Source organism: Microtus oregoni, unplaced genomic scaffold (assembly GCF_018167655.1).
Source record: "Microtus oregoni isolate MIOR12 unplaced genomic scaffold, Mior012 000018F_ref0000195, whole genome shotgun sequence".
Lineage (NCBI taxonomy): Eukaryota > Metazoa > Chordata > Mammalia > Rodentia > Cricetidae > Microtus > Microtus oregoni.
In genome coordinates this window covers 33,034,092-33,052,500 of record NW_024543077.1, presented here as the reverse complement: position 1 = coordinate 33,052,500, position 18,409 = coordinate 33,034,092, and the positions used below count along the sequence as shown (strand labels likewise).

Below are 18,409 nucleotides of genomic sequence, written 5' to 3'. Positions count from 1 at the left end.
TAACATTTCAGTACACTCATTGATGCTAAATGAAGTCGCTTTTGGGATCATATGTGGGCTTTTGCAAGGGTCTAAGTTTTTATTTCGCTTGAGTCATTACCCAAAACCATGATTTCTAATGTTGCTATTCTTGGACTTTCTGGGTTTTTTTTTTTTATTCAACTTCCTTTCTTTCTCCCTCAGATAGGATGGTGCACATTCATAATAAAAATGGAAACAATAGAGAAAACTACGAAGAAAGCTAGAAACGATCCAAAGCCTCTTTCTTGGAAATAAGCATGCTAATATTTGATGAGCATCAATTCAACACTTATCTGTACACGGGCATTTGCAGATAGCTCAATAGAGTAAATTCTAACTACCACCTGCCCAGCTCTCATTCCTGTCTCCGTACATCATGTGAATACACAGATAGAAGTTATCCCCTCTTCTCTCTCTCTCTTTCTCTTTCTCTCTCTCTCTCTCTCTCTCTCTTTCCCTTCCTCCTACCCTCTCTCCCCCTCCTCTCCTCTTCTCTCTCCCTCATCTCCTCCTCCTCCTCCTCCTCCTCCTCCTCTCTCTCTCTCTCTCTCTCTCTCTCTCTCTCTCCCTCCCTCACACACACACAGACACACACAGGTACCACAAACTCCCCATGTCCTTTCCTTCCCTTCATGTCCCTTTCCCTTCATCCTTTTATAAATGCACCTTTTTTTTTTTTTGTATTTTGAAACAAGCTTTCTCTGTGTAGCCCTGGCTGTCCTGGAACTCACTCTGTAGGCCAGGCTGGCCTCAAACTCAGAGATCCACCTGCCTCTGCCTCCCGAGTGCTGGAACGAGATGCATGTGCCACTACCCCCAGCCTGTAATTTCTCCATCTGTTTATTTCTTGTCTGAAGCCCGTACTCTCCAACAAGGGAAAGACTTTGTTCCCTTTAGTCTTTTAACCTCAGTGCCAACATGGTGCCTGGGCACACAAGAGGGGCTCAAGAGATAATTTGACAAACGAACGCCAATGTAGGATTGCTTGGAGTAAAAGTAGAATGCTATTATGGGTGCTTCTGAAAATAAATTTTTATTTTTATTGGTGTTTATCAAATAAGTGCTTTCTTGCTTCCAGAAAGACTTTTTCCCCAAAAATGAGCACTCAAGTTAACAAAACTATGGAAAGCATTAAATGGGTACAGTATATGTACTGTGTCAAACTATATTTTGACTTTTGAACAGTTATCTGTTGACTTAAAGATGTTAAATGTGAAGAAATTGTTGTCCACCTATTACCTCCCGGGTTTATTAGTTTTAATTTCCCATTCTGCTGTCAAACTGTATTCCTTTAGCTCTATATTTAATTGGATTCGGTGTACATGAGAACTTTTTACCATTGATTCATCATTCATAAGATTTAAAAATTTCAATTTATTCTCAATTTCTTAAATTTTATCAAGTGGCAGTTTTCACGTAGGGTCTAAATGGTAATATAATATTTGAGAACTTTTATACCTGAGTGTCTTTCAAAGTAGTTATTATTTATCCATTGTATATGATGTATGTGTATTTTTGTGAATTACGTGTGTCGTGTCATGTATATGGAGATCAGAGGACAGCCTTCAAAAGTTGATTATTTCCTTCTACCACGTAGGTTTTGGGACTGAGAATGAGGTTGGCACACTTGACAATAAGCATCTTCGCTTTCTTCAGCCCAGCTCTGGTACTTTAATGGACACTGTGGCTGGGTATAAAAACCTTAGGTTGCTTTCTGTAGACTTCACTTTACAGACACTGAGGCTAGGCAAGACCAATCAAATGTTTCTTATAGTTGGGATGATCAAGATGCTGTTTTATGACTAAGTTAGTGTGAGCCCAGTTCCCTCCAAAAGATGCAGGATGGATAATAGAATAACCTTACAGATGCACGCCCACGGCACACCAACACAACTTATAGCAAAGAATCAAAGAGAATAGCATGCTTTCTTGCAAATTTACATAATAAATCGGCCTTTCATGCGAACTGCTTTCTGCTCTGATCACAGTTGTTGCTGGACCATCTAGAAAAAGGCACGAATCTGAATGTACAAAGCTTATTGGTTCAGTCTGAATGGTCAAATGATACCATGCAGTTTGGCATCTGTCCACTCTTTGGAATACAAAACACCATGGATGGCTCTCTAGAGCTTTGCTGATATTCTATTTCTTGAAAGCTCCTATATCTCCCCCTTAACTCCAATCTGCTCTCTCCCCACCCAGAGAATGACGAGTATTTAGCAGTCTCTTCCATTTGGTTACAGTTTTTCCTTGTATGTTGGCATTCCTAAAGCATAGAGAGTAGGCTTGTGGCCCATTGAACCTCACATAGGTGAGATCACATTGTATTTACACTTCAACGATGTTTCACAGTTCCCAAGATTCATCATCACCAACCTTGGTTGCAATATCTGCTTCATTTGTATTGCTACACTGTATTCCTATATAAGACTGTATCAAAAAATTTCATTTTATAGTCGGTAGACACCTGGTGTATTTACCACCTTCCTTTTCTACTTCAAATATCATTGCCCTGAACATCTTTCATGTACCCCTTGGTACATGGTAAGACATTCTCTACACTACATACCTAGTGGTAGAATTTCTGAACTATGGAGTTTATATGTCTTTAATTGTGCAGACTCTTGGTGATATATAGCAAGATTGCTCTTGTGTAATTTTTCTACCTTCAGTCATATGTTTCCTTTTTAATTTTTTCTTTTTCATAAATGCATAAATTCACATTGTAGGCAGTACTTTTGTATACTTCGATTTGTAATGCTTTTGTCGTATGTAAATAATTAATAATTCCACCCTTGACCGTTTCTGCCTAGATGTACTTTAAAATGACCCTACTATATGCAAACACTGTAAAATAAAACATAAAGACACCTACCAGAATCTAGAGATTTATCGAATAGTATTTTAGAATTAGCTATAAAGCTACTTGAAGTAGCAATGGTCAAGAGGATTTCCATACGTTCTGAATAAGAAGAGTTCTCGGGTGTGAGTAAACAAAAAGTTCACAACAAACACAAGATAAAATAAAATACAAACCCAGATAGCCCACAAAGAAATGAGACAGGATGCTAAGCATAGAACTGTCAGAAGGGAAAACGCTAAGACAGGGTTTTTTACAAAGCTAAAATACAAAGTCCATCCACTTCAAATTCTACCTAAGTTCTTTCAGGATTAAAATATTCCTCAGAAGTTTATTTGGCTATCAGTTATTGAATGAGTACCGGGCATATACCTGGCCACTCTAAGTACTAGGAATTCAATTAGGAGCTGTCATGATCTTGCAGTTTAGAGTTCACACTTCCTGTGTTTTGGTTTTTAAATTCAGATGAAATTTTACGGGTTGTCTTCAGGTCTGAGTGAGAGGGGGGCAGCGGGATGGGCATCTCTGAGGATAGCGTCTTTTTTTCTCCTGTCAATCAGAAAGTTCTACTTAGAGTCTCGGTGTTAGTTTTGTGGTTAGTAATCCCACCTCCTCCGCTGTGCTTTCCACAGAGCAGGGCGGGAGACTGAAACTCGGTGGGTGAGGTGACACCAGAAAGTGTGACCTTTAGCACACCTGGCCTGCACTGTTTCCCCATGTCCTCTGTGCTGTAGGGCTCCTGGGTGTGCCTGAGTGAAAACGTGCTCCTAGTTCCGGTCATGTGACCAAGTGCGGAAGAGACTCATGGCAAAGCCGGGAAGAAAAAATAAAACAAACAGAGAAATACTGCTTCACACACAGAGCCCCTCTGAACTCACCAGATCCTACCCTCTGCTTTCTCATTCACTCCTCTTCCTTCCCTCTCTACAACACGCACACACCACACACACTCCACACACACACACCACACATACACCACACACACCACACACACACACACCATACACACCATACACACACCACACACACACCACACACACGTATACACACACCACACACACACCACACATACACACCACACACACACGTACACACACACTCCACACACACCACACACAGGCTAGTTGGGAAGGACCTATTTGGTCCTTATTAGAAGTCAGCAAGAAAGAAATAGGATCGTGATTTTGGCAGGGACAATAGAATGAAGGCTAGGTGCTGGGAGTGTAAGATAATTTGGTAAAGAATCGACATATAATGAGTGAAAAGATACAAAACGCGAGAGAATTAAAAATGAGACGATATAGTCGCTTAATTTGGGTTATTGCACAGATAGCAATGCATCTTAAAAATTAGTTTGGGGAAGGGAGGTGAGGCCACAAGATGTTTGATATGGTCTGTGCTGTTGGAAACTAACATGAAGAACCTGGGATTCCATTGTCTATATATTTAACGTCAGTCTCTTCTCCAAGAACACGTTCCCAGTGTGCACTGATCTTTGCATTTCCAGTGCTTAATGTCCACCCAAACGAGTAAGTCAAGGGCCCTGTGTTGCATCTAATTGATGCTGAAAATACGAACACTGCCTTATCCAGTGGCTCTCCATGGACCAGCAGGTCATGTGTCACATCACTGCAAATGTAGTCCAGACACCACAAGATCAATGTTCACTTGACTTCCCGAAGTGTAGTAATAAGAGAGGCGGGGCTGCGTTCCCAGCACCCCGGCCGCCTGGCTAGCTTATGCCCCGAAATAATTACACGGACACTGTATTCTTTTAATCACTGCTTGGCCCATTAGCTCTAGCCCTTACTGGCTAATTCTGATATCCCAATCAACCCATTTCTAATAAACTGTAGCACCGGTCTTAACGGGAAGATTCTAGCCTACTCCATCCTGGGTTGGAGCTTCATCGCATCTGCCCGGGAGAGCGGAGCATGGCGTCTCTCTCTGAGGCGTCTTACCTCACTTCCTCTTCCTCCCAGCATTCTGTTCTGTTTACTCCACCCACCTATGTTCTAAGCTATGAGCCCAAGAAGTTTGTTTATTACTTAACCAATGAAATCAACAGATTGATATATGACACTCCCACATCACCGAAGGCATCCGTTTCTGAGGGCAGAGGAACTGGTTTTGAAAAGTAGTGTTGAGAACAAATGGGAAGAGAGAAGGCTAAGCTTCTAACCAAAGTGGGCTAGAAGAACAATGAGAACTGGGGAATCCGTTCAGGAAGAAAGCTGAGAATGCTGCTATGAACATAGTTTAGTACATGTTCTTGTGGTACCATTAAGCATCCTTTGGGTATATACCCAAAAGTGGTATTGCTGGGTCTTGAGGAAGGTTGTTTCCTTATTTTCTGAAAAATCACTATACTGAAATTCAAAGCATCTGTACCAGTTTGCATTCCGAGCAGCAATGCAGGAGTGGTTCCTTTAACCCACATCCTCTCCAGCATAAGTTGTCATCAATGTTTTTGATCTTGGCCATTCTGACAGGAGTGAAATGGAATATCACAGTTGTTTAGATTTGCATTTCTCTGATGGCTAAGGATAATGGACATTTCTTAAGTGTCTTTCATTTTAGATTCCTCTGTTGAGAGTTCTTTATTTAGGTCTGTACCCCATTTTTTATTGGATTATTTGTTCTTCTGATGACCAGTTTCTTAAGTTCTTTGTATATTTTGGAGATCAGCCCTCCATCCAATGTAGGGTTGGTGAAGATCTTTTCCCATTCTGTAGGCTGCCGTTTTATCTTGTTGACGGTATCCTTTGCTTTACAGAAGCTTCTCGGTTTCAGGAGGTCCCATTTGTTAATTGTTTTTTCTCAGTGTCTGTGCAACTGGGGTTATATTGAGGAAGTGGTTTCTTCTGCCAATGCATTCAATTGTACTTCCCACTTTCTCTTCTATGAGATTCAGTGTGATTGGCTTTATGTTGAGGTCTTTGATCCATTTGGACTTGAGTTTTGTGCATGGCAACAGATAAGGATCTATTTCCATTCTTCTACATGTTGAAATCCAGTTATGCTAGCAACATTTGTTGAATATGCTTTCTTTTTTATTTTATAGTTTTTGCTTATCTCAAAAATCAGGTGTTCTTAGGTATGTGGATTTATATCCAGGTCTTCAATTGGGTTCCATTGGTCCTCCTGTCCGTTTTTATGCCAATACCAGGCTGTTTTCAGTACTGTAGCTCTATAGTAGAGTTTGAAGTCAGGGATTGTGATGGCTCCAGAAATTCCTTTATTGTACAGGATTGTTTTGGCTATCCTGGGTTTTTTGTTTTTCCATATGAAGTTGAGCATTGTTCTTTTGCGTCTTAAAGAATTTTACTGGGATTTTGATGGGCATTGCATTGAATCTGTAGATTTGCTTTTGGTAAGATTGCCATTTTTACTATGTTAATTCTACCTACCCAAGAGCATGGGAGAGCTTTCCATTTTCTGGTGTCTTCAATTTCTTTCTTCAAAGATTTAAAGTTCTTGTCATACAGGTCTTCCATTTGTTTGGCTAGAGTTACTCCAAGATATATTGTGTTATCTGTGGCTACTGTGAAGGGTGATGTTTCTCTGATTTCCTCCTCAGTCCATTCATTATCTCTGTAAAGGAGGGCTACTGATTTTTTCATTTTAATGTTGTATTCTGCTACATTACTGAAGGTTTTTTTATGAGTTGTAGAGGTTCCTTGGTAGAATTTGTGGGGTCCCTTAGGCAAACTATCATATTATCAGCAAACAATGAGAGTCTGACTTTTTCTTTTCCTATTTGCATCCCCTTGATCTCCTTTTGTTGTCTTATTGCTCTAACTAGAATCTCAAGAATTGTATTGATATGAAGAAAGTGGACAACCTTGCCTTGTTCCTGACTTCAGTGGGATCGCTAGGAGTTTCTCTCCATTTAGTTTGATGTTGGCTGTTGGCTTGCTGTATATTGCCTTTATAGTGTTTAGGTATTTCTTGTATCCCCGCTCTCTCCAAGACCTCTATCATAAAGGGATGTTGTATTTTGTAGAAGGCTTTTTCAGCATCTAATGAGATGATCATGTGGTTTTATTTTTCAGTTTGTTTATATGGTGGTTACATGGACAGATTTTCATATGTTGAACCATTCCTGCATCTCTGGGATAAAGCCGACTTGATCATGGTGGATGGTTTTTCTGATGTGTTCTTGGATTCAGTTTGCCAGTATTTTTATTGAGTGTTTTGACATGAATGTTCATAAGGGAGATTGGTCTGTAATTTTCTTTCTTAGTAATGCCTTTTGTGTGTTTGGGTATTAGGGTAATTATAGCCTCATAAAAAGAGTTTGGCAATGTTTCTTCTATTTGCATTGTGTGGAACAATTTGAGGAGTATTGGTATTAGTTCTTCTTTGAAAATCTTGTAGAATTCTGTGCTGAAACCATCTGGCCCTGGACTTTTTTTGGTTGGGAGATTTTTGATGACTGTTTCTATTTCTTTAGCAGTTATAGGTCTATTAATTTGCTAATCTGGTCTTGATTTAATTTTAGTAAGTGATATTTATCCAGAAAATTGTCCATTTCCTTTAAGTTTTCCAATTTTCTGGAGTACAAGTTTTTGAAATATGACCTAATAATTGTCTAGATTTCCTCCAAGTCTGTTGTTATGCCCCCCTTTTTATTTATGATTTTGTTAATTTGAATATTCTTTCTCTGCCTTTTGGTTAGTTTCAATAAAGGTTTGTCTATTTTGTTGATTTTCTCAAAGGACCAACTCTTTGTCTCATTGATTCTTTGTTTGTTTTCTTTGTTTCTATTTTGTTGATTTCAGCTCTCAATTTGATTATTTTCTACCATCTAGACCTCCTGGGTGAGTGTGCTTCTTTTTGTTCTAGAGATTTCAGGTGTTCTGTTAACTCACTAGTATGGGATTTTTCCATCTTCTTTGTGTAGGCATTTAGTGCTATGAATTTTCCTCTTAACTCTGCTTTCATTGTGTCTCATAAATTTGGGTATGCTGTGTGGTCATTTTCCTTTAATTTTAGGAAATCTTTGATTTCTCCCTTTATTTCTTCTTTGACCCATTGATGATTCAGGTGAGCACTGTTTAATTTTCATGTATTTATGGGTTCTCTGAAATTAGTTTTGCTGTTGAATTTTAATTTTAAGCCATGGTGATCCAATAAGATACATGGGGTTATTCAAATTTTTGTATCTGTTGAGGTTTGCTTTGTTACCTAGAATGTGGTCAATTTTTGAGATAGTTCCATGAGGTGCTGAGAAGAAAGCCTATTCTTTTATGTTTGGATGGAATATTCTATAGATGTCTGTTAAGATCATTTGATTCATGACATCTGTTCTCTTATTTCTCTGTTAATTTTCTGTCTGATACACTTGTCCAGTGGTGAGAGTGGGGTGTCGAAGTCTCCCACTATTAGTGTGTGGGTTTTAATGTGTGATTTAAGCTATAGTAGTGTTTCTTTTACAAATGAGGGTGCCCTTGTATTTGGGGTATTGATGTTAAATATTGAGATTCCTTCTTGATGGATTTTTCCTGTTACTAATATGAAAGGTCTCTTTTGATTTGGTTTGAAGTCTATTTTGTTAGATATTAGGATAGCCACACCAACTTGTTTCTTAGGACCATTTGATTGGAAATTTTTTTTTCTACAACCCTTTACTCTGAGGTGATGTCTGTCTTTGAGGTTGAGGTGTGTTTCTTGTATGTAGCAGAAGGATGGGTTCTGTTTTGTATCCAATCTGTTCACCTGTGTCTTTTTATAGGTGAGTTGAGCCCATTTATATTAAGGGATATTAATGACCAGTGATTGCTAGTTCTTGTTATTTTAGTTTTCATTGTTGGTGAGGTTATTGTGTGTGTATTTTTCCCTTCTTTGGGATTTGTTGCTGTGAAATCATCTATTGTCTGTGTTTTTGTGGATGTTGCTACTAACTTCCTTGGGTTGAAGTTTCCCTTCTAGTACTTTGTGTAGGGCTGGGTTTGTGGTTAAGTATTGGTTAAATCTGGTTCCGTCGTGGAATATCTTGTTTTGTCCTTCTATGGTGATTGAAAGTTTTGGTGGTATAGTAGTCTGGGCTGGCATCCGTGGTCTTTTAATGTCTCATAATGCTTGACCAGGACCTTCTGGCTTTCGTTGTTTCCATTGAGAAGTCATGTGTATTTCTGGTAGGCCTGCCTTTATATATTATTTGACCTTTTTCCTTTGCTGCTCTTAATATTTTTTCTTTATTCTGTATTTTTAGTGTTTTGATTATTATGTGGTGAGGGATTTTTTTTTTTTGATTCAGTCTCTTTGGTGTTCTGTAAGCTTCTTGTATCTTCATAGGCATAGCTTTCTTTAGGTTGGGAAAGTTTTCTTCTATGATTTTGTTGAATATATTTTCTGTGCTTTTGAGTTGGACTTCTCCTTCTATCCCTATTATTCTTAAACACCACAGCCTTCGGATATGTTCCTGGAAGTGGGATTGCTGTGTCAAAGGCATGAAAAATGTTGAGCCTTCTGATAGGAATTGTGGGTTGTCCTGTGGTAATGTGCCAGTTTACATCCCCACCATGGTGTGTGAAAGCTTATTTCATCACCCGCATGGAGTGGGACAGAGAGTTTTCATCTTTGCCGGCTTGAAAAATGAAAAATGGCATATCTGGTTTATTTCAACAGAGGCAATAGTTTGGTGTAGTTGGTTCTTTGTGGGGGCATTCTGTCTCATCTGTCTTCCTCTTGAACTGTGTAGGTTGATTGGGCTCCTTCAGTTAATACTTGGTGATAAAAATCACTCGAGGAGCTTGTTAAAACGTAGATTTGTAGCTCTGCTTGTACTTCCGATCGTGCAGGTAGAGGTGGGTTTAGAAATGAGGGTAGGCGAGGGACAGTGATTCAGGAACAAAGCTATGTGCCCTGAGCAAGAAGATCACGATGGCAACAAGCAATGGAAGATACACGAGTCGCATAATTTGTCTTCCTAAAATGCACTCTGTGGTGGGAATGAACGTAGTCGGAGGCTGCTTGTTGGTCCCCAGCTGCTCAGAGTCCTGAAATAATCACACAGAAACCATATTAATTAAATCACTGCTTAGCCCATGAGCTCTAGCTTCTTATTGGCTAACTCTTATATTAATTTAACCCATTTCTAATATTCTGTGTATCGCCATGTGGCAGTGGCTTAACCGTCAACGTTTCAGCATATCTGACTGCAGGGCTTCTCTTGATTCTGCCCTTCTTTCTCCCAGCATTCAGTCTAGTCTTCCCCGTCTACCTAAGTTCTAAGTTCTGCCCATCCTGATTCTGCCCTTCTTTCTCCCAGCATTCAGTCTAGTCTTCCCCGTCTACCTAAGTTCTAAGTTCTGCCCATCCTGATTCTGCCCTTCTTTCTCTCAGCATTCAGTCTAGTCTTCCCCGCCTACCTAAGTTCTGCCCATCCTGATTCTGCCCTTCTTTCTCCCAGCATTCAGTTTAGTTCCCCCCCCCCCCCGCCGCCTACTTAAGTTCTGCCCTATCAACAGGCCAAGGCAGCTTCTTTATTCATTAACCAATAAAAGCAGCACATAGAAGGACCTCCCACACCAGAGCTCCTGCTCTTCTGTGCCATATCCTTTCCTGGGACATAGTTTCCCCCACTCCACCATGCACTGTGTTCCATGTTGCCTGCTCTGTGTGCTATTGAAATCTGCATCGCTTTCTCCCTCTTCTGCTTTCTTGCAACCCTTAGTATTTGAAAACATCCTGACCCTCGATTACTGCAGCTACCACTTTAGATAGGTAAGAATCAGCTGATAATAGTACTAGTCTAAAGAAGGCAGCTGAAGTATCGTTTTAGAGCGAGAGGCTAGCCTAGAACAGGGCCATTGAATAAATCACACTCACAAAAGCGCTTAATGCGAGGCAACGCCACTCTGTAGAAGGCGGAATCTGAAGTCAGGATGGCCTTAGAGAATTTTGGGGGTCCTGAAATGACACTTGCTGGCTTTCTTTCATCAAGGGTTGTGCTATAACTCAGTGGGCAGAGCGGCTGTGCAGCAGGAAGAGCAGCCGAGGGGGACCCCATGTAGAAAATGGAAGACTCCCACAGACAAGGTGCTCAGAGGTCAGAGGTCTATGAGAACACCAGCCCATCCAGCTCTTGTCAGCCTCGATGGATGCAGTGAACAAAGGGACGTGGAGTTATTTTCCATTGTTGCACTGAAAAAATGATCCCTTCCCAGTTTAATCACACACAGTAGATCTAACGTATTTTGTTCCTGTTCTCCCTGGCGCTCTGTAAACCAGCCTGGCGTCAAATTCTCAACAGTCCTCCAGGCTCAGCCTCCTCAGTGCTGGGATTACAGGGGTGAGCCACTATGCCTGGCTCACACATTTTATTGTTATTTTTCCTTCAGTTCTAGGGTTAGAGCTCAGATCCACGCACAGGCCAGAGTACACATGGTCTCCAATGAAAGCACAGTATAATGAATTCATGGCCTTTCTCAAAATATCCCATGTCACGAGAATCGATTTTTCGTACGGATTGTAGTATTTCCGATAGCTCATAGGCGTTCTCAGCTTTGTCCTGCGGTTCCAAATGAATGCCGTAGCAGTATCGTCCAACTGAGATGATCTTGTCTGAACTTTTAGGTAGCCACGTAGGATTATTCAACAAAGGACATAGCATTTAAAATCAGAACATCAAGGCTATGAAGATGGCTTACTGCTGGAGTGTTTATCCAGTGTGCACAAAGCCCTGCGTTCAATTCCCAATGCATCAAAAAAAAAAAAAAAAAAACAACGATATCATCAGAGCGCAATTTGAACTGATATGTGTTGAATGTGATCTCTGTGTAGCATATATCCAAAACCACATAATTTATCAAGGACTCCTTCCTTCTCTGTAAATGGCTGGAAGTCAGTTTCTGAGTTTCGAGGTCATAAAAGAGCCTGGACCAAGAACCAGCCTCACCTGGGAACTCGCACTGCAAGCAGGGAGCCAGCAGCGGGAGTGGCGTTCTGTCCAGTTGCGCACAGATGAGTAACAACCAAATGAGACACGTAGAAAGGGCCTGAAATCCGGTAAGACAGCATGAAGACCAGAGAATCTGTATTCCTAGGACCAGAGCATGACTGACAGTTTTTATCCTGCATCAATGACCAGGCAGAGGGGCGGAAAGTCAGGAAAACCAGTCCATACCCTGCCCCCAAAGCTGCATCCTGGTGTGTGCCCGCTTCTCTGGCCTGGCTGTGAGACCAGCAGTCATCTGGGCTCTCTGTATTCATCCTTCTAGCGAGTCCCAGTCTTTCCCTGGGTGTACGGGCAGGGGCTGTCAATGCATCTGTCTGGCATAAGGGCGAGGCATGGCTGCCAGCTGCAAGGGCACTACTTAGAAGGGACAGCCTCGGGCAGAACGCCAGCCACTCTAGACTCTATTGAAGCGAGGAATGAAATCAGAGATCGGGAGCTCATTCCCCTAGAGGCCTTCATCTGTGCAGAGGAGAAATGGCCCTGCCGGCGGCATGGGAGCCGCGAGAATGGGCTGCTCTTTTTGCTACTGTGTGAGTTACATTACCTGTGGCTAGACTCAAGGTTGGGTGTTTCTAGGCTCCTTAGCTTCTTATCCAAAGACTTAAAAACAAGGGCTCACACAGACTTTTAGAAAAGAGGAGATAACTCTTCAGAGCACAGAAGTAATACAGATGGAAGGACACGCTGCTAGAAAGGACAAGCAGTCCTCAGGATGAGAGTGTTTAAGGACTCCAATTCTGCGCGTCTTTTATGGAGCTCTAGAGGGGAGAAGTTTGATTCCTAAGGGGTATAGCATGAGTATTGGGACTGACATATGACCAGCAAACTGTTTTTCTATTGGACATGTCCCTTCCCATAGCGTGCTTGATTTAATCATACGTGTGCCCAATTATGCATCGGTACTAGGTCATACATATGGGATTTACCCTAAAAACACAATTTCACCTTACTGTACACACACCCAAAACCCATCCAGGCTCCATCGAGCCCTCTCATTCTTCGTACTCTGGTGCGTCGGGAATGCGCTTGAGTAGAGACTGTCTACCATTGCCCAGAGAGGACGCGTAACCTGATGTCGGCGGGGTGTGCAGGAGATTCTGAGGTTGCCAGGGACCCCGTTTGGAGAGGATCGTGGCTGTAGAGTAGGTACAGGTGACAGAATTAGGCTGCTGAGTGCGTCATCACAGGAGTGTTTGCCAAAGAGGGCGCAGGCGTACTCAACTATTTTAGGCTTGCCTGCCTCTCAACTAAAGAGATGTTGGGGTGTTGTGTGAATACTTTAAAACATGCTTTCTCCTCCTTTTTCTATTATTTGAAAACTTTCTATTAGCACAAAGGTGAAAACATCAGTAAAAAAGGCTGGAGAGATGGCTCTGCAGTTCAAAGCACCAACCGCTCTCCACCCCCTGGCTGGGTTTGCAGCAGCCACAGGGCAGCTCACAACCATCTGACTGCAGTTACGGGGACCCGGCCCCCTCTTCTGGTCTCCCTGAGAACTGCATGTATGCGGCACCCAGACACGCGCAGGCCAAACATAGACAATCAACACACCTTTTAAAGAAAGAAAACAGGTGCCCCCTGTTCTTAGTTTGGAGAGAAGTCTGGGGTTCATACCGGCCTCTAAAAATATCTGTCATTTGGATGAATGGATGGAGATGTGGTTCTGTTGTTTTGGGGTTTGCTCTTTAGCCTGCAATCTCAGGTCAGGAGATCAAAGTCACCTTCAGGCACACTGCGAATTTCAGACCAGCCTGGGCTATAAGAAATACCCTTCTCTCGGCCACTCACACCATATTTCAAAACAAAAAAAAAAAATCATTCTAGCTAATCATAATGGCACAGACAACCCAGCATTCAGAGGGCTGAGTCAGGAGGATCCCGAGTTCAAGATCAGCCTGTGCCACACAGCAAGACCCTCGAAAGGCAAACCAAATGCTTTCTGCCACGTTGCCTAAAGCCATGGAAGAGGAAATCCTAAAAGACACACGCGGATTAAACCCAACCGCTGTGTCAGAGGCCAGATCAAATCGGTCCCCATCACACTCACCCCCAGTCTCATGAGCATGAGTCTCCGAGTGTCTGTGCACTTGAGCCTCTAAGTCGGCAGTAATAGATCTGTTGTCTATTACTGTGAGTTTCAGAGAGCCAATGGCCAAAATCACATTCCAAGTGGGCTCTGGGGAAACTGATTTCTAATGGATTGGCCTGGACATCAAATTATATCAGCTGTAGGATCTCAATGCTTACTACAGTCTCTAGCGTGTGACGGGTGTTCCAATGTGTTGGTGGAAATCATATGTGTTTTTTTTTTCTGGCTCGACAAAAATACATGTGAGTGAATGTGTAAAGAAAATGTTCATTTTTTGAAAATCACAAACAATGGAACAGCATATCAATTCTAAAATCACAACAATAGCAGAGTGGCAACCCGTGAAGAACGTACATCTGGGTCACAATAGTGGGAACAGCCTTACTGCCCCCCACTCAGTCCTGTGTGGCTGCCACACCGAATTAGAGGCACACTCCAGCTTCTGTCTCCCTACTCTGCAGGAAGCCCCTAACTTCTGTAGCCAAGAGCCGTCGGGATCCCTGCAGCCCTAGGTCTGGAACAAGTGAACTCCTTTGGTAGGCGAGCCCCGGTGACAGGCAGGCAAAAACAATGTCCCGTGCAAGGCGGTGTTAGGATGGTGTTCTCACTAAGGCTGACTGTGCCTGTGCGTAGGGAGTGGCAAACACAGGCCGTGTAGCTCGGAGTTGTGATTTCCTGTGAAGCCTTATAGAGGAGGTGAGAACAGCAAGAGAAACTTGGCTGAAATGCTTCTGTCTTGATTATTTCTTGTGCTTTCACTGATGTTAATTTGATACATTATCTGCTTATTATATATCACTTTATCCATTTATTATAGTGTGTTCGGGAAACTTACAAAAATAGCATTTTAAATCTGAAGAGAACCTTAGGTATAACTGATGTGAATGTAACAAATTATCAGCAAAACTCACATTTAGGGGAAGAATACTGATAATATCTGGTCTTATTCCCGTGGTTTTACTAAGACATTTGCTTTTATTAATAATTATTGCCTTGACGGTAGCAATTCAGTTGTAAAACAATAGTGGCCCTGACTGAATTGTAACAGCATTTCCTGTATCTCACACCTGGGCTCAGACCACAGCTTTCTTCAGAAACCTTGTGTACTGACAGCTCTCCACTCCGGGGAGACTCCTGTTTGGGGGTGTGGGGGGTGAGAGCCCGCAAGGGGCAAGAATATGAAACATGATGCATTTGAAGATGTGTTTGCTACACAAATCACTTTCTCTGTGTTGAACTCTCGGGACCCTAGCCTTCTCTTCCGCTCATCCTCTATGAGAAAAGAGGATGTTGAAAGGGAAGAGCCAGCCACCACGGGGGCCCGCATTCTGCTAGCTGTCTGGAGTTATTGTGTCTCTACGTCCCCCAAGCCCTTTGGCTGAAGCGATAATATGAAGTGTTCTGTTTATCTTTAGCTATTATGGTCCTCCTCCACACGGGAATCACACAGCAACACAGCCCTGGCAGCTCCCAGCTGCCTTAGGAGACCTTTCCAGAAACCCAAAGGCTTACTGGAATCTCTTGGACAAATTCAGCCTTGTTAGTTTGCTGAGCTAGGCTGGTTCAGCTAGATGGGCCAGCCATGGAAAAGGAGCTCACACAAAGCTTTGCTAACCTTGTGGGAATTTTTGTGACCAGTTATTTAAATGAAGTTTTTTTTTTGTCCCATCAATTACAATACTTTCTCTCTGCTTCATCTTTTTTCTTTTTCTTTCTTTCTTTCTTTTTTTTTTTTTTTTTTGAGACAGGGTTTCACTGTAGCTTTGGAGCCTGTCCTGGAACTAGCTCTTGTAGACCAGGCTGGTCTCGAACTCACAGAGATCCTCCTGCCTCTGCCTCCCGAGTGCTAGGATTAAAGGCATGCGCCACCCCTGCCCTGCCTCTTCATCATTTTTAATAGTTTGTCTCGCGTAAATCCTAAACTATGTAATCCCGTTGCAGCCCTCAAAGTAAGGGACCGTCGTAACCTGCGTATTAAGCTGGAGGTCAAGTTCATGGAGAGCGGGACAAAGGGCGCATGCTCATTTGATGTGGCGTCTTTTCAGCACCCAGAACGGTGTTGAGGATCTTTGATTACAAAAGGGTGGGGCAAATGGCGTCAGTGGCCTCTGGCATTGGTTAATGTCCGCTGGCACTGGATTTGAGTACACGGAGAGCGTAATCATACACAAGGCAGGAGCAAGTCTTGCGGGTGAACCAGACCGTACGTGAAGGCACGGGAGGGGTGGGGCAGCAGGAGACTTGGAAGGCGTGGACCAGAGCGAGTTCTAGGTACGCTGGCTGCGCACGAAGGCGGGCGGAGCAACCGTGCGGGATGCGGGCACAGTGGGATGCACGGATGAGCGACTGTTTTCCAAGATTCTCTGTCTTTGACCGACTAGAAGGCTAGATATGGTGGATTTCCCCCCTTTTGGTTTGGCTTGAAGACAGTACCTGTGCTTCACATAAAAACGTACCACCCGCAGAGGGGCGACACACAAAACGTGATGTTTATAAAACTCATAACCATAACGATAAGAGCTTCATCTTTATAGATTGATTCCTTACTGCTTCTGAGTTTACCACAACATTGTACACGTATAGATTGTGCTTAGATAATATCTAAGTAAAAACTTACAAGCATAATCGTACAAATTCCTATTATGCATGTAAACATCTTAAAATAACGGGGATGCTCACTATGTGCTTAGTCCAACAGAGTACTAACTGCTTTTATCACCCCAATCATCAGAAAACCCTGGCAGGTACTCGATATTTCCTCCATTTTAGAAGTGATGGAATCTGGGCCTGGGAAGGTCACAGAACTGCCAAAGGTCACAGAGACAGAGGTGAAAGCATTGAGACAAATCTGTCTTCCCAAATCCAGAGTCTGAGCCTGAAGTGTTACTTAGGTAGATTATATCCCCAAATTGCCTCTTTCTTCCCTCTAACACATGGTTGCTGACATTTCAAGATCTTTATTAAAAGCCTATTGTTATGCAACCACTACCACAGTGAGATTACAGTATTTAACCATCCTGAAATTCTTCACGCTGGTAGGGGACCACTTCGCGTGAGCTCCAGACCTGGATAACGGCTGGTTCACGTCTCGGTTCCTAAGCATCTCTCTTTTCCATGCCATATACCTGTAGTCAGTGCCTTGTGCATCCGGTGTCCTTCTCAGGAGGAAATCGCCTGGGATTTCGGAAAGCGCACTGCCGTTAGAACATGGCGCGATTGTGGTTCATGTAACCGCCAAATGGTAGACGTGTGTTTCCTACACTTGGAATTAGACATTTAACATGACTTGCTTTGGCTTTTATATCTTGGTGAGTGTTATTCACCAAACAGTGATCATTAACATCAAACTTTGAGGTCTAGACATAAAACGAATCTCTACGTCAGCTGTCCCGTTTGGCGTATTTCTAATGCAAGGATGGCCATGAGAAACCATTCCCTCAGCGAAGATAACAAACACAAGCACTTTCCCAGGTCCTAATTAGTAAACCACAGCTGTGAGAAACCCAAAGGAGTTGCCAGGGCACCCTATCAGAGGAACGCGAGAGAACTTCAAATGCGCAGGATCACAGTCCTGGTGAATCAGAACAGGACCACATAAAGCCGCAGTGGGAGTGGGTGCTGAAGGGAAGATATGGGAACCATCACGGTGAAAACATCTCTGACGCTCCTGGAATATGAGAACTCCGACCCGGCTTAAACACTGAAGAAAGACGATTGGCGCATAGGAAACTCTCCCGACGCTGTCACAGAAGGACATTCGGGGGTTCTGAAACCTAGCTGGAGTTTCGCTCAGCCCTCTTAGAAGGTATATGACCTCTCAGAACAGTTCATTTCGTGAGCCCTCGGTTCTCTTGTCTAGGAACAGGTGAATCATAGTACCTATGCTGCCGAGGGATGTGACCAAAGTAGGAGAGACGACAGCAAGGGTTCTGAGGTGCTGGCCAAGTGAAAGCCCGAAGGAAGGGGTTGGAAAACGTGGTTTAACACCCCCTTCTCCTGCTCTGGAAGTTTCCAAGAAGAACTGAATTTCTCAAGTCTTTGGTGTGCCTATGTGTGTGAGCGTGTGGGACATGCCACGTAAGTGTAGGTCACAGGTCACAGGACACCATCAAGGGCCAGCCCTTGCCTTCTTCCTTGCTTGAGACAAGGTCACACACAGGCTAGGTGGCCCCCAAACTTCCAGGGATTATCCTTCACCTCCTATCTCACTCACCACGAGAGCTCGCAATTCCAGGCACACACACACCTTTTTAAAGTGATGTAGGTTCTGGGGATTTGAACTCGGGTTCCTGTGCCGGCAGCAGCAAGCACTTCACCCACTGAGCCATCGTCTCAGCTACCCTGAAAGAATTCATCAAAGGGCATCTGATTTCCTCTTGGCTTCCTCTCCTCTCTACACGGGCAAGGAGTTCGCTTGGCTTCCAGGGGTATTGATCGTGAATGTGCTCACCAGACATCTCAAGCTCTTCTTTCC

The 18,409-nt window shown here is 43.0% G+C and overlaps 1 protein-coding gene across 1 annotated transcript in view; it reads left to right on the top strand.

Annotated features, from left to right (window-relative positions):
• LOC121458897 (signal transducer and activator of transcription 4-like) overlaps nt 1-18,409 on the top strand; it is an 80,971-nt gene that overhangs the window by 4,178 nt on the left and 58,384 nt on the right. The gene's annotated exons all lie outside the window — the stretch shown is intronic.